Source organism: Alligator sinensis, unplaced genomic scaffold (assembly GCF_000455745.1).
Source record: "Alligator sinensis unplaced genomic scaffold, ASM45574v1 scaffold428_1, whole genome shotgun sequence".
Lineage (NCBI taxonomy): Eukaryota > Metazoa > Chordata > Crocodylia > Alligatoridae > Alligator > Alligator sinensis.
Window position 1 is genome coordinate 3,777,773 of NW_005841919.1, and position 15,481 is coordinate 3,793,253.

Consider the following 15,481-nt stretch of genomic DNA (forward strand, 5'->3'; position numbering starts at 1 on the left):
CAGGTATTTATTTTACATATAATTATTATATATGACAATATATAATTAAGCATATACAGGGTCTTCATAAAGTCCTTGTACACAACCTAAGTTATTAAAGTTTAAATGTCCACAAGGACTTTATGAAGACCCTGTATAAACACACGTACACACATATACAATAAAGATAAAACAATATTTCTAGTAGTCTCCATTTTGATACTGAGTTGAAATCTCAAACTGACATGTGTGACTATGTAAATAATGTCCTCGTTTTCTGCAAGCTTCCTACTTAATGTGGTCATGACAGCACATATTTATCACTGTCTGGGGAAAGCTAGAGCATCTAGCAGGGTTGCTGGCAGTTGGGGCTTTTGGTGCCCCAGAAAGAAGTGACCTGTATTTTGTCTCAGAAAAGATGGTGCATCTTCTTTTTCTTTACCTTTCATTGGTAAGGCACAGAGGTGAGTTGGAACTTTAAGCTGGAAGAAAGAATAGCAGTAATAATGGACTGTGTTAGCTTTCTCCTCGAAATGTCAAGTAAGCTCTTTGTAGAGAGAGTAGTGAGAAAAGAGGGAGTCACAGGTGGTGAATAGTCAAGCCCCTGGGATTAAATTAAATCAGGGCTAAAAAGTAGAGCTCTTTGGCTAGGAAAATGGCAGAATTGAAGGAAAGAACAAAATCATCTGGGAAGAGAGATAATTTCATGATGGAAGTGGGGAACATAAGAAGTGCCATACTGGGTCAGACCAGTGGTCCATCTAGCCCAGTATTCTGTCTCTAGCTTAATATTCTGACTTCAGTATACTGATGCTTCAAAGGGAGAGTACTCTACACATGGTATGTCTAGAGTCATCCATTCCCTGTCTTACCCTTCCTGGTATCAACTCTGGTTTAAGGATGTCAGAAGATACTATTCTATTTTTCTGCAACCAAAATCCGCAGCCTGTGGATAATTGCAATCAGGGTTCTTTCTGACTTTAAATTACATCATCATTTACCTATACAAAGGCAGCCTGACTATAAATAGAGTAAAATATAGAGCAGGGAGGGTAATTTCAACAGATAAGGTTGACAGTTGCTAAACAGCTATTTATGATTCTAATTCACATAGGTTTTTCTACCCCTTAAGAAGCTTCTCAAAACTATTTTCATCCATGGTGTATTTAAATACCAAACTAGACAGCGAAGAGGAGACAGATGTTTTAACCAGACTTTCTGGATACAAAACCATCCCTCAAGACCAGATGCTTGCATTCTCTGGAGAAGAACCAGCTCCTGGACTGTCCAGGCATGCATTTGAAAGATGTATTTGGTTGTAGGGGAGCATTAGGGGGAAATGGCATCCTACTGATATTAGTGCTGATTGATTAACAGAGAGGCATTAATTGAGGCCTTTTACCCAGAGGAGTGTGATATACTGACAACTTCTGTGAAGGTGAACTTTGGAAACACATGAAAACAGACAGATCTCAGTGTGGCAGCATGGCCTTAATAGAGCCATTATAGCATGGTGGTTGAGGGCATATTTTCTGGTAAAACAATAAATAGCATAAATAATTATGAAATTGGATTAAAAAATATTAACCTATCAAGCTGCCACAAATAGTTGTTCCAGTGTCTCAGCTACTGAGACTGAGGTAGTCTTTCTAGTGATTATATTTTTTGCAAGTTGCTACTCTGCAAAGTACTTTTTTGAATCACTTATTGCAGTAAAAGAATATACTACCAAACTGAACTCTCTCTCTGATCAGACGAATGGGAAGGAACCTAATTAATGCCATTGTTTGGCCTGAAATGCTGCTTTTCCTCTAGAATGGCATTCATATGTCTGCTGGCTACTAAATAGAGTTTATTAATAAAAAGATTGAAATTAAAATAATAAATTGCATTAATCACAACCATATTTAAAGCAAATTTTATTTGTTTGGAGAAGGAGTATCTTATACTGAAACAGAGCAGATAACGGAATGACTAATGGAGCGAAAAAAACCCCTTTCTATATCCGTTTGTTACTTTTATAAACAAGCTCCTACCACCTTTTACACATCCTGTCCCTCATGCTTGAAAAGCACTTCCTATAAACCTTTGCAAAATGATGTCATTGTATTTTAGCTCTCTCCTTAAAATTCTCATGATGCCTAGGAACCAGAAAATTGATAATGGTCAGGTCACTGGTGTTCTGATACCCTTGCCTGTCATGCTGACAAGGGTTATCTCATTGCTTCCTTGTTCTCCCCTATCAATCTGCATCCTGCTGTTTATCTCATCAACTTCTACTTAGATTGTGCACACATTTTGTTCATACACGCCCTACCACAGTGGAACCCTGTTCCTTTACTAAGGGTCCTCAGTGAAGAGGCCAAAAGCTTAGCATGATTGTCCTTGGCACAGAAAGCAAGGCTACAAAAGTTATAATATGAAACAGCAAACGACCCCCGCCCCCCCAAACAAAACAAAACAAAACAAAACAAAACAAAAAAACCCAAACAGAAAACCTCCCAGAAGGTTGGGAAGGGAGATGAACCATCATACTTTGGGAAGAATCCAATCCCTGATCACACTGAAATTGAAGTTAAGCAACTCATGGAAAGTCATGTCACCAAGAAATGATGCCAGTACTACAGGAGATGCATACGCAAAAGGATGAATTTTCAGGTGCAATTCAAGATGCTGGTCATACAGGTATAGATAGTTCAGTCAGTAGGGGTATTTGCCTTTGAGCACTTTGACTAAAATCACAGAAGATGATAGCAGGATGTCCTCCTTGAAGGCTGCTTTGCCTCTGGGACTCATGTCCTCCTGTGCAACAGTTCCAGGATGTCAACTTGAATCACACTGGAAGACCAGTATATTCATCAAGACAATTATTCAGTCTTCAACCTCTGGGGATCTCCACTTTAATTTTGCAAACAAGTGAATGCAAACAAGCTCAAGTATCTGAGCTACCCAGATACTCAGTGTTTGATAAATAAGGGGAACAACTTTGAGGCAAACACCTTAAGTTTTCTGGAGTGGGTAAGTCTGGAAAGGAGAGGGGTTCTAAGAGAAATCTAGCCAAACGATCTCTGGTAGGTACGTGCTTGCTGATTCACTGGCTACATTTTTCTTGTGTTCAGTAATCTTCTCTCTGATGGAAAAAGTGGTTAAACAGACTTTTCTATTTACTAGATTTTTTCAGAGTTTCAACAAGAGCTCTATGCCTGAAATATGCAGTTTTAGGAGCTCTACTGCCTCAAGTTTAGTAAATAAGCTTTTTATATTCCAAGACACATTAGCAAATGAATAACTAGTCTCATCAATGAATACTGAATGAGTGAATAACTTATTTCAGTCCATAAAGCAAATATATAGGTAAAACACAGCTTAACACTGTAGTAGTTCTCTTTTCTAGGAAATCTTTTAGGAATTTCCTGTAGCGTGGATGGATACAAGAGCAAACAAAGCTTTTATCTAGATCTCTTTATGACAGGGATATATCTTTGTTGAAAGTGACCTGAATATGTTTGCCACAGGTGCCAAGCATCATAGCCCCCACATACACAAAGCTGTTGGGTCCGAGGCAATATCTTTTATTAGACCAACTAAATAGTAGCAAAAAAATCATTTCATTGCAAGCTTTCAGGCACATACACCCTTCTTCAGGCTGAGGCAAATTCAAAGATTGTAAAAATGCTCCTAGGTAGAAAAGAAACTCCATTTTGCACAAGAGAGGTAGAGGGTGGAAGTTTACTACAACTGACAGCAATGACATTTGCTCTTGCATCCATGCTGGATTCCCATTAATTCATCAAAGAGGTAGCAGAGATTCCCCCTGCTATGATCTAGGGCCCCGTGTGATCCAGAGATTGATGGCAGGAGGCTTCTCCTCTTTGCCTGCCCCAGGGCTCTCACTGCTGGTTCACACACGTTGGCAGAACTAGGTAAAGAAGCATCAGGGCAGGGGGTGGGGGGAAACAGAAACTGACAGTTAGAGATGAGGGGGCAGGAACTAACAGAGGCAAACTGGGGAGACATAAATTTGCCAATGGGACAGATTAAGGAATTCAGTGCTAGTTTCTTACGTTGGGAATTACTCCATGACTATCAGCTTTTCAGGAGGCTATGTTTGCACTGCAAAGGTGTAGTCATACCCCAGATAGCTTCATCTAGTCAACTCAGGCCTCAGTAAGAGTGGAGATACAGCCCTTGGATTTAGCATGGGCTAATTCCCCAAATAAGTACTTGGGGTCTCAAGTAGGATCAATGTTGATGCCTATGTTGCTGCTATTGGTATCTGAGCTACCTGGCTGAAAGATAAAGCAGGTATGCCAATATTTTGGGCTGTAACCATAGCAAGTGTGTTAGTAACTACAATAGATGGTTCCAGGTGCTCTTTTCTTGGCCACCAACCCAGTCAGGTTCCTTAGCAAGGTCAGCCCCCAGACTTCCAATAACTCCCTTCTTGGGCTTCACTAAGACCCTATCCCAAATGGCAATCAGCCAAAGCACTGCCTCTGCTCTGAGGAGTACAACAGAAATAGGTATCTACATTTCCTCACACCTGTTTTCACTGGTCATTGGCACCTGTAGGACATAACTAACAAAGTTTTCCCATCAGTGAGAAATATTACACGCAATGTAACAAAACATCAACTCTTGAATCTTTTGTGGTTGTCTATCCAGATTGGTTGAGCACAGGTCATTGAAGGAAGGAAGACCCCATCTACTGGGAAGACTCTAAGCTTTAGAGCATGGGTCTGGAGACAGTCCTCATTGGACATTATCTTAAAGGGGAATGTGAATACCCTGAAACTGAGAATGTGCTTTTATTTCCTGCTGTTGATTGTAGTTCTCTGTGAAAGAAATCTCATTGAAAGTTCTTTTCCTCATTCCCTTTGTGACTAGAATCAGTTACCACATATTGTTCCATCAGTGGTCAACTTGCTTCAAATTCACAAAGCTCACATCCCCATCAAGCATCCTTTGGGGACAGAGAAACCTACATTTCTCTCATGCATGACTACTGTTTATTTTGGTTCTTATAATAATGATATACGTATGACAACACAAAGCAGTTGTGGTTGTATGGTGACTTAGGGTGAGATTACATACATCACAATGAGACCAAATTAAGAGCGCTTAAAATGTAGTCACGTGTTAAGGGTTAGTGCCCCCCCTAACATGCTCAAACCTGCTGCTAGAAGGCTGGTGAGCAGGAGCATGGCTAGAAGCTGCCACGTGCTCCCTGCTTGCCCTGCTTGCCAGTTCTCTAGCCACAGTATAGGCTGACTGGGTGGGGGGAAAAGACCCCCCCATGCTGCTTGGATTGCCTCCTCCATCCCCTAAATTTCCGCCTATCCCTCTGAAACTCCCTCAGTGCTCCCCATTAGTCCCTGAATCACTCGTCTGCCCACTGAGCATCCCCTCCATCCCCAGATAGCCCCCCCTGCCACTCTGATCCGCCCCATTGCCCTGACTGCTCCCTGAATCACCCCCTCCATCCTTCATCAGCCTCTCCACCCCCAGATTGTTTCTCTGCCAACCCAATCAGCCCAAGAGCAGTGACAGTGGCAGTGGCAGCAAGGGGGCAGGTTCTCCCTTTCTGCCTCTCCTGGGCTCTCTGTGGCCTGTGCTGCCCCTGCCAAGCCCCACAGCTGTCCATACATTCATAGATTATAGAGTCAGAAGGGACCCAATGGTTCATTGTGTCTGACCCCCTGCCCCTGGCAGGAAAGAGGACTGAGGTCAGATGACTCCAGCCAGGTGATTGTCAAGCCTCCTCTTGAAGACCTCCAAGTTAGGTGACAGCACCACCTCTCTTGGAAGCCCATTCCTGACTCTGGCCACCCTTAATGTAAAAAAAATTCTTCCTAATGTCTAACCTAAATCTACTCTCCACTAGTTTGCACCCATTATTCCTAGTTACTCCCTGGGGCACTCTGGTGAACAGCGCATCCCCAATTCCTTGGTGTCCTCCCCTGATAAATTTATAGGCAGCTACAAGGTCACCCCTCAGCCATCTTTTGTATAGGCTGAAGAGATCCAAATCTCTCAACCTCTCCTTGTAGGGTCTTTCACGGAGACCACTAATCATGTGAATGGTCCTCCTCTGAACCCCCTCCAGATCCTCCATGTCCCTGTTGAAGTGCGGCGCCCAAAACTGGACACAGTACTCCAACTGCGGCCTGACTAATGCTGCATACAGGGGGGAGCATCACCTCCCTCAATCTGTTGGTCATGCATATGCTAATACACGACAAGCTGAGATTGGCTATGTTGATGGCCTCGTTATACTTCCGGCTCATGTTCATCTTGGAGTCAACTATGACTCCAAAATCTCTCTCAGCCTCTGAGCTGCTGAGGAGGACATCCCCCAACCTGTAGGTGTGCTGGGCATTCCTCCTTCCTAGGTGGAGTACCTTACATTTATCTTTGTTGAACTGCATCCTATTATGTTCCGCCCATTGACCTAACCTGTCCAGGTCGGTCTATAACTGCTCCCTGCCCTCTGGTGTATTAACTTTGCTCCATAATTTGGTATCATCCACGAACTTGGAGAGGGTGCTTACCACACCCTCGTCCAAATTGCTGATGAAGATATTAAATAACACTGGCCCAAGGACCGAACCCTGCGGGACCCCACTGCCCACCTCCTTCCAGGCTGAGAATGACCCATCAACCACCACTCTCTGGGTGCGGTCCCTAAGCCAGTTAGCCACTCACTTGACTGTGTAGGCATCCACTTCACAGTCTGTTAGCTTCCCTATGAGAATAGGATGTGAAACTGTGTTGAAGGCCTTCCTAAAATCCAGGTAGATGACATCGGCCTCCGTTCCTGTGTCAAGGCAGTGTGTGACCTGGTCATAAAAAGCTATAAGGTTTGTCAGGCAGGATCTACCTGTGATCTGTGATGAACCCATGCTGGTTTCCTTTCAGCATCATTTGCCCTGCTGGGCTTTCACAAATATGCTCTTTGATGATTTTTTCTAGTATTTTCCCAGGGATAGAGGTAAGACTGACTGGCCTAAAGTTACCTGGCTCCTTCCTTCTACCCATCTTAAAAATGGGCACCACTTTGGCCTTTTTCCAGTCCTCAGGGACCTATCTGGAGCACCATGAGAGCTCAAACAGCCATGCCAGTGGCTCAGCAATGACACTGGCCAATTCCTTCAGCACCCGTGGATGGAGGTCATCCGGGTCGCCTGACTTGTACCCATCCAGTCCCTCCAAGTGCTCTTTAACTGAGTCAGAACTAACCTTTGGCAGTCTGGTGCCTTTTGGACAGCTGTCTATGCTCAAGGTGGGGGATTGTCTTGGTCAGTATTAAGGAATACTGAAGTGAAGAACTCATTGAAGAGCTCTGTAGTTCCTTACCACTTCCCCATCTTTCCTGGGAGCTAACGGGGGCTGGATCTGGGTACAAAGGAATGGTGTGGGCTGTCAGGAGCCTGGAAGCAGGCAGGGAGGGGAAAACTCCCCCACTACTGTCACTGCTCTTGGGCTGATTGGTGTGGCAGGGTGGTGAGCTAGGGGTGAAGGGGCGAATGGGGGGCAACAGGGGATATTGGGGGTGGATGGAGGAGATGATCAAGGCTGAAGGGTGATCCAGGGGCCAATGCAGGGCAGTGGAGGAGATTTGGAGGGTGGGAAGCAATCCAAGCAGTGCAGGGGGCCCCTTCCCCCTCCCCTCCCCAGCCTATACTCTAGTAAGAGGGCCAGTGAACAGGGAAGGGAAAGCATGGAGTAGACTTGGCAGCTCCTAGCCATGCCTGTGGCATGAGTGACTGGTGCCACCTTAGTCAGGGGGGGCATGTGCCCCCCCAGCAACCAGTCAGCAACTGGTGGGGGAATCTTCCTGTGGCCAATCTTGCTGACTGTGGCTGATCATGCCACCCAGGAAGCAGCTGTAGCACTCCTGGAAGTGGCTGGGGGGCCCCCCCCCCCCCCCCACCACATTGGCTATCTTCCAATTATCTGGCACCTGGCCCGAGCACCACGAGCGCTCATAAAGCTGTGCCAAGGGCACTCCCACTCCCCAGCCAGTGCTCATAGGGGGAGCACCGGCTCTCCCATCTGCCCCCCCTGCCTGTCGCCTAAGTAGGGAGCGCGGCCTGTCATGCATGCTCCCTACTTAGGCGGTGCACCCATGCTCCCCATGCACCCACTACGTGACACCACTGTCCCTGTGTGATAGCCCTCTAGCAGCAGGTCTGAACATGTTAGAGGATATTATACCTTAACATGTGACTGCTCACAGCATGTGCTAACTTTAACACAGTCTAACTTTCCATAAAGTTAGCCTGTGGTAATCGTAACATGTAAGCTCACACTTAGTTTGACTAGATAGATACATTTTTGACTGAATAAAAGGTCTATTTTTTCTAGTGTACTGCTCTCTGGTTTCAAACTGTTTTACCTAGAATGTTAAAATGTTCCTTAAATGAGGAAGATGCCATTATATAAAGTCTACACCATCATGGAGCTTTGGCCTCACTGTGTTTATTAACTATTATATGTTGGGTTGAAAGTTGCCTAGCAACTCCAATACATGTCCCATTTTCAAACTTAGGGCCTGATCCCACTAAGCCCTTTGTATATATGTAAATCAATTTGAGTAAATCCTTTGGAGTGGATATCATGCAAGTCTTTGCGGGGCTTAATCCTTAATTTTCCTCTTAATGTATATGGAGTGTATAAAAAATAATCACAGAGATACAATGGATAAACTGTTTCTAAACAAAAGTATTACAAAACAACTTTTTTGTATTGTGCCAACAAGGCTCTGTGTTGCTTAATGTAATGAAATACAGTGTACCTTCAACTTTAAATTAGACAAAAATAAAAATAGTAATTATAATAAAAGAGTTGCTTTGCATAGGTATGTATACACACAAACAAGCACACAAACAGAGATAATGTTAATAATAGCTCTAACCTATTACATTAGATTCCTGTTAATTACATGGTCTTTAATAATAACATTGCAGATGCGGGGGTGGGGGTCACAGTTAACCAGTTAAAGCAGCACCGCCATAGCTGACATTCCCATACATTTATCTATCTTTAAAATATTCTTCTAGCTTTTCCTTCAATGAAGTCCATCTGTTTCTAAAAAAAGATAATAATAAAAGATTATGAAAACATGTAAAGAAAATCCCTGTGAGAGGAACAGGATTTTGAAAAACCTCAGTTTATTTAAAAAGCAAAAAATCCCCCCCAAACCTCCCAAAAAACAAAAACAAAACTCCACCATATGTTAGAAGTCTCTTGAAATAAGTCACATATCAGCTGAGCCAAAGAACTGATTTTCCAGGAGTTAACTGATCTAAGCAAACCACTATGAATGAAATCAATCTTACCGATTTAAATTCATCCACTAATTCAGTGCAGACAAGGCTTTCATTACCCATAAGCACTGTAGTTTATTACGCTTCCTGAAAAGAGGTCACTCACTCATTCAACTCTATTTACAACGTCTGCTTAGCACTGTAGCAGTGCCTAATTAAACATTTCTCATCTTGAACATCTATTATTTTATTGCCAGAATTTTTTTAATGAAATCTTCAAATCTACTGCACAGCAAATGAATATGAATTTTAATGTTCAGACCAGTCAGTTGGCACAAAGCACTTTCACTCTCTGTGCTGCCAGGCCAAAGTCTTTTTTGCTGCCCCGAACTATTTTACTATGTAGGGGTGAGCTCCACTATTCATCAGCTCTGTTTTTACCCTGGCTCTGACAAACTAGAATGGTAATATTCATTCTGGCTGCACTACCATCACAATCAAATTTGTAACCTAACTGCTCAGCTGTCAGCTTCACTGCAGGCCACATTTTATTTTAATAAAAACTCTGGGAGTGAAACAGCTTCTTTGTAAAGTACACCAAAGGCCTTGAAACTGGCTAAAGGAATCTATTAAGTCTTTATTATTAACTGTTTTTTAAGATCTATTTAAATATGAAGTGTCAGTGATCCAATGCAATGCCGACAATAAATTTAATTGACTTTTGTTATTTTTTTCCATTACAGGGTCACAGAAAAGCATTAGCATTCTACTATAGAAAGGCTCTCCTTATGTTGTGTGTACAGAGGGATAAGCTTTCTATCATAACATTCATAGCTGAAACATAACCCAGAGAATATGGGTAATTAATACATTCTTGGAGAAGCTTAGAAGTTGACAATGTTTCAATTTAATAGATGTGGGTTGATAATGGGGGACACCAGCATGGTCCAGAGGGTAGAGGACTGTGGGTCTGGAGTGAAGGTCATCAGCAGGGACTGTGGCTTGGGAATGAGGGAGGGGCAGGGCAGGGGACTGTGGGTCAGGAGTGAGGGGCACTGGTGGGGCTAGAGGGGCTGTGGCTTGGGAATGAGGGGCACTGGTAGGGATGGGGGGCTACTCACTGGGTACAACAAACCACTGAGCTCATTACCAGGGATCCTGGTTTTCTCTATTTAAAAATAGCAAGTTCTCGGATTTAAAAAACCCCAAATTCTCCAACTAAAACCCCCCAAATTCAAATTTTTTCGTGATTAAAATGAAATACCACTATATATATATATATATATAGGTATCAGTTTAACACAATGTTTTAACACAATGTTAACACTGCTATATTTACAAATTTATATTTACAATTTTAAAGCAATTTGGAAGCCTACCCGTGCTGCAATCATTATAATAAAATAAATTCTAAATACCTATATATTTTGACATTTGTTTTTGCTTTCTTTTCGCATGGATAATCAGAGCTCCCTATCTCCTGCAGTCATCAGGACACAGGTCCAGCTATGGCTGTCCCTCCACTGCTGCTTTGTGGGGCTGAGCAGCCTTGATATGCTGGTGCCCATTCTCTTGCCCCTCACTCCCAAGCTACAGCCCCCCAGCCCTGCTGGTGCCCCTCACTCCCATTACATAGTCCGCTGCCCCTGCCCCCCGGCAATGCCAGTGCCCCTCACTCCTGATCCGGAGCCTCTCAATCCTACCAATACCCCTCACTCCCAACCCACAGTCCCTGGCCCCCTGCTGTCCTTCACTCCCAGGCCACAGTCCTCTGCCCCCTGAACCATGCTGGAGGCCCCACTCCCAACCCGCAGCCCCCCATCGCTGCTGGTGCCCCTCAACCCTGACCCAAAGCCCCCTGGCTATGCCAGTGCCCCTAACTCTTGACCCACAACCCCCAGCCACCCCCAGCCTTGCCAGAGGGGGCCTCCAGTTGCCCCCACCCTGCCCAGACTACAGGACAGTGGTCTATGGGGGCGGCCCCCAGCATGAGGTGCATACAGCACACCTCATGTAGAACCACAGGCAGTGGCTGAGGCATCACGTGCTGCCCTACGCCCCTGCAGTGTAGGGGCTGTGGTGTCACAGGGATGATTGGTGCCACGCTCCATAGCAGCAGCGTGAAGTGGAGTGCAGCTCTGGCCCAGTCATGCTGCAGGAAGCAGCAGGAGGGTGAGGGGCTCCAAGCCTTGTCCCACCTGAGCAGAAGCGTGGCAGCTGTGGAGGCTCCAACTCATGTGGGTGGCGGCAGAGCAAGTCTGGCTCGAGTGCAGGCTGAAGGGAGGAGGAGGGGACATCGGTGGCACCCCTCCACCCTGGGCCGGGGCTCTCGCGCCATGCCAGGTGGCCTGGCCACAGCCAACCCCAGGCAACACCTTCCGGCTGCCCCACCCCTGTGAGCATGGGCACTGGCCCCTGGTGTCACCAGCCTGGTTACACAGCTCCCTGCTGTCCCTGAACGACCCCACCACCTCCTTGCCCCATTTGCAGGGGCGGACGCCTCTGGGTGGGCCCTGCTGGCAACAGCACAGAGCTGGGCTACCCAATGGCACTGAGTGCTGCCTCAGACCCCCTGCCCTGCTGCAGTTCCAGAGCCCCCCGCTCCACACACTCCACAACCACATACACATCCCCTGCATACACCCTTGCCACCCACCCACATATGTGCACCCACAGAGCCCCCCAGATAGTCCCCAAGGCCTGGCCCTCCAACCGCGCTCCATTGACTTACTTATATCCATCCTGCCTGGTTGCATGCTGGTCACATGCACGAACACGCATGTGGCACCCCCTGCCTCCAATTGCCCTCCTCTGCTCCCTGCAGCCCTAAGCAGCTTTTTGCAGGCTGGCCTGCAAGGGGAAACCCACCAATTTCCCTGGTTTTCTCCAGTCAAAGGGAAAATTCGTGATTTTCTCCTTTAAACAAGAAAATTCACATTTTTTCACATTTTTCTGCAGCAAACAGAAAACCCAGATTCCTGCTCATTACATAGTAAACCATATGTGCCTTGTTTGATGGAAAAATCTTCAAGTAGTTAGGGTACAGAAAAACAGGTATGACTGAAGATGACTATATACCTTCTCCTAACAATGAAGGGGCGGCGGGTGCATTTGCCATGGCACAAATAGCAGCAGCACAAATTTGTGCTGCTGCCTTTTGCTGCTCTACATGCCCCTGCAAGTGGGATTTGGTGCAAGGCAAAATGCCCTGCTTTGGGGAAACAGCTGTTTGCTCACTTTTCCCAGGTCCTGGCATGCTGGAGGAGCTGGAGGACACCTAAAGCAGTGGAGACACTCTGGCCAGCAGCCACAGTGTGTCCCTGGAGAACCCAGCCTCCAGTTGCTTCAGCTGCTGCTACACCACTTTTTTGTGGCTTTTATATTTTATACTGAGTGTTCGCTCTGCTGGAAATTTGATACCGGGAACAGTTGCACGTGCACTGCGGGTGGTTGTCAGTGCCTCAAACAGGTTTGATGTGCCACAAACAGCAGATGCATGCTTGTCTGGATGCACCCTTTGGGTCTATCATGGTCATCTTATTCTGGTAAATTCAGTGAGGTCTACCCACTTGAATTTCCCAAAGGGAAAGTCCAAATCTTTGGGTAAAACGATTGACTAGACTGTTAGTGGCTTTCTCAGTAAACCAGAGGAATGGAAAATAATTTTGAAATGTAATCTATGTAGCAAAATGAGGACAAATACCTTTAAAAAGCTAACTCAATCTATAGGAGACAACTAGAATTAGATTCCAAGTAAATGGAATTACTGTTTATCGCACAATAAGTTAATCCAAGCTTTTACTAATTGAACTTCCAGTTCCCTCAATTCAAGCTTATATTTTGTTTTGTCTTTTCAACTGATGTCATTGTATACAATGCTATACCATTAGCAAGTAGAATGCTATTTTTTTAAATGATTTTGACAAGCCATGAACTAAACAGAAAAACAGTTCAGATTCCTTGCTACAAAATGCTCAGAGTTCATGATCAACATAGTTATTTGTTGCAGTCTATGTTATAGAAATAAACAACGAAGAACATATTCAGGGTACTATTTTTCTGGGAACAACTTCTTCCCTATTTTGCACTCCATTCAACCTCACTGACATCAAGGGTTTGTTAAGGCAGGAGATTCGCAATAAAATGTGTTCCCTTAAGAAAATTACTCTATACTTTTAAAATTACTTTGTGATTTCTATGCGAGTTCCTAAGAACTGCTTCTGAGTGAAATCCTGATGTCACTGAAATCCATGTAACATTTACTATTGTTTTCAACAGGCCAAGATGTCACCCACTGCCTTCTCTTGACAGGTAGGACACATGCACTTACTATGTCATTAATTTCATCTCTGTGTAGAAACTGCTCAAAATAATTCCCATGAATGTTACAAAAGGGAAAAATGAAATCTGAGGATCTGATCCTGCAGTTCTTAATTGTATAAATGGTCCCTTTGCCCTAAATATACTTAATTACTTTTGAACAAAGGGGATGAGATTATCCAGAAATGCAACCATTCATTTTTTTTTGAAGTACGCTTCAGAAAAGAGGCTTCCTTCCATTCTTTCTTAAACAGCCACTCATCTCACACTACATGCAAGGAGAGAGGATTTGTTCAACTGTAAAGAGTTATTTTATTTACTTAAAAAAGATGAAATAAACATGCTCCAAATCTGTCCCTGGAGAAGCTGATTTGTCATTAGCCCTGCTTTCTGTGTCCTGCACTGCCCCTTGCTGGAACGTCTCATAAATGCTCATTCTAATGGCAAATACTAATTACTAATTGTCTCTTTCTTCTCTTCCATGATCTATTCCAAAATAATTTTGAAATATCATGACTCTATAATCTTGTAATCAGTGAGCTAATCACAGTTCATTATCACATACACTGACTCTTTTTCCTATCAAAGCACTGACCATTCCAAGTTGTGATGGTTTATTTTAACTATATCAGCTGATGAACACTGTTTAGATTTCTCCTGATTACTTCTTTTTAAAGATAATTGTTAATGGAAGGAAATGTGAAAATTAAAAGCTCCAGAAATATTCATACTTCACTATCAAAGATATTTCTAGCAATGCCCTCTCTAAAAATTGTGGTGTGACTAAGATGTGGAGTGAACGTGAATACCCATATAGAAAGGAGAACAAGAAAAAAATTGCCCACCTAACTATATATTTCACATCAGAAAATACCAGGGTATTTTTTGCCATGCTTCAAAAACGATACTGAGATAACTACTGTCTGCTTTCCTGGGTGTTCATAGATTCATAGATTGTAAGGGCCTGGAATGGACCTTGCAAGATCATTGGGTCCAGTCCCCCTGCACTAGGCAGAAAAGACAACTGGGGTCAGGTGACCTCAACGAGGTGACCATCCAATTTCCTCTTGAGGATTTCCAGGGTAGGTGACTGTACCACCACTGGAGAGAGTTTATTCCACAGTCTGGACACCCTAACCGTGAATAAGTTTTTCCTAGTGTTAAGCCTGAAACGGTCTTCTAGGACAGTGTTTCTCAACCTTTTAAGTAGCAAGTACCCCTTAACTTCTGAAAATTTTAATAAGTACCCCAACACTCAATTTTCCATGGGATTTTATATTTACAGACTAATATGTGGAAGAAGGGCTGCGTATATAAGGCCGTGATATGACAGATGTCTGATCTGGTGTGGGTAGAAATGCTACCTTTTACACCAGGGGTGCTCAAGAATGTACCTGGGCTAGAGGTGATGTTGGCCAAAGCTAGGAGGGCTGAACCCAGTGTCGCGCAAAGCGTGGCACGCCAAATTATTGTTGGGGAATATAAAGCGCTGTGCAATGTGCAGCGTGCCAAAATTTTTGTCATAGTTTTGAGACGAGGAAGGGGTGAGAGAGAGAGAGAGGAAAAGAGGGAGAGAGAGAGCGAGAGAGAGACAATGATATAGGACGAGAGAGAGAGCGAGACAGGGAAGGGGGGAGGGTGAAGAGAGAGAGGGAAGCGGGGAGAGAGAGGGGACAGGTAGCAGCCGTAATTGTGGTGCAGGCAGGTGGTGTCAGCTGCTTCTGGGGCTGCTGTAGCAGGGGTTGGGGTGATGGAGGAAGCAGAGGTCACAGTGTGGTGAGGTAAGTCTGTAGGGCAGGGGTCAGCAACCCCCGAGGCATGCGTGCCCCTGCTGCAGCGGCCCTGGAAGCAGCTGACACCACCTGCCTGCACCACAATTACGGCTGGGACCTGGCCCCCCCCTCTCCCCCCTG